The sequence below is a fragment of the Centrocercus urophasianus genome, unplaced genomic scaffold (assembly GCF_019232065.1).
Source record: "Centrocercus urophasianus isolate 14NV4802_14NV808 unplaced genomic scaffold, USGS_Curo_1.0 seq_443, whole genome shotgun sequence".
Classification (NCBI taxonomy): domain Eukaryota; kingdom Metazoa; phylum Chordata; class Aves; order Galliformes; family Phasianidae; genus Centrocercus; species Centrocercus urophasianus.
Genome location: NW_024885026.1, coordinates 54,826 through 56,616, shown reverse-complemented (window position 1 = coordinate 56,616; position 1,791 = coordinate 54,826).

Sequence of the window (1,791 nt, the reverse complement as noted above, 5' to 3'; positions counted from 1 at the left end):
TTTGGCCCCAAATGAGTCACCAGGGGATTTTTTTTTTTTCGAGGCTCTCTCTCTGCCGAGCAGATTGGGGGTTCTCCGATGGGATGTTGAGGGGTTGGGCACCCATGGGTGCTACAGCAGCACCCAGTCAAGCTGCTGTCCCCACTGTCCCCTATTTACAGGTGGTTCCAGATGGACGGGGACAGGGATGGACCCTAAAAAGTGCTCCCCATCAGCAGAGCGATGCTGGGCACTCAGGATGATCTCAAGATCTTGGGGGAGGGGGGGGGGGGGGGGGCCACAGCAGTGGCTCTATTGATCCCAAAGAGTCACCAGGGATGGGACAGGACTGCAGGGACAAGGAACAGAGCTGAGGATAAATCCTAGGGATGCGTGGGGGGTGGAAAGGAACAGAGACCCACCAACATCAGGACAGGGGGACACGACAGCAGCGATGTCCCCAAAGCCCCGGGGGGGTCTGGAAAACCCAGCACAGTCATTCAGTGCTGTGCCCCAAAACTCCCTTAGGTTCCGGTAAGGAAAGAGTCAATGGCACACGCACGAGAGCAGCTACACACGCCACTTCCCTGAGTGGGGATGAGTCATCCTCAGCCTTCATCCCCAGCCCTGTAACACCGCTCAGCACCGCGCTGTTCCTCCCAGCACCTCCCGAAGCGGTGAGTTTGGGGTCGGTGTGGTCACAGGGCACAATTTGTCCCTTCATCCCGGCGGCATCTCGGTGACATCCGGCAGGGATGGGCACGGTGAGCTCGGGGGGGGTTCCAGCAATGCTACCAGCAGTCCGGAGCGAACCAACACCACGCTGTTATTGGGGGGGGAGGGGGGGGCAGAGCGGGGAGCGGCTCCGTGCGATTCTTTTTGGGGTTTTTTTTTTGGGGGGGGTGGGGGGGGTTGAGGTGATGTCAGGCGTTCGGAGCGCGGTTCGGATGACTTCACGCCTTACTCAGCGCCGGGCTGGCAGAGTTCCCGCGCTATTCCCGGCCGTGACGCGCAGCGCTGCGCCGTGCCGGGACGCGGCCGGGTGGGAATTGGGGGAATTTGGAAATTGAGGCGTTGAGGGCTGAGCGGCGGAGACGCGGCTGTTGTCTGCGTATCCTACAGGACGGGAGTTTGCTATGCCCCACACAGACCCGCTGCTGCCCGCTTCAGTGCACCGCTGCTTTCTATTGCTTGACCCCAAGCGAGCGCTTTTTGCCCCCAAAAACCCCCGGACTGCGCGCTGGTTTCCTGCTTTTTTCGTAGAAGGGGAGGAAATCGCGTCAGCCCCGCAGATTGCAGTGCCGGGAACCGGGCGCGAGCCGGGGAACCACAGCCGGGCTTCACACCATGCGTGTGCCTCCATCTACCTGCGGCTCACACCTGTGCTCGTGCCCATGTAGGCACACAGCCCACGGACACGCGCGCCCAGCGCAGCACAACACAAACAGCCCCACGGTGTGCAACGCACCCGGGGCGCGCACACAAACACGCGTGCACGTGATTGCGCACACGAGCCATGAACGCGCACTCGTTGCCATACACGCACGTGTCCAAACACCCCCCCTCGCCCCCTCTCCCCCCTTGCACACGCTCGCATTCACACGCAGCGCCGATCAACCGCACGCACGTGGGCGGCGGCACTACAGCACCCAGCATGCCTTTCGCTGAGGGGCGGGGCGAGCGCAGCGCAGCCCAATAGGAGAAGGGGGCGTGGCGGCGGCTGCCAATAGGCGGCGGGGGGCGTGGTGGCGGGTGCAGAGGGACAGTCACATGGCGCGGCAGCGGGTGAGCGGCACCGGGCACGGGAAAGGG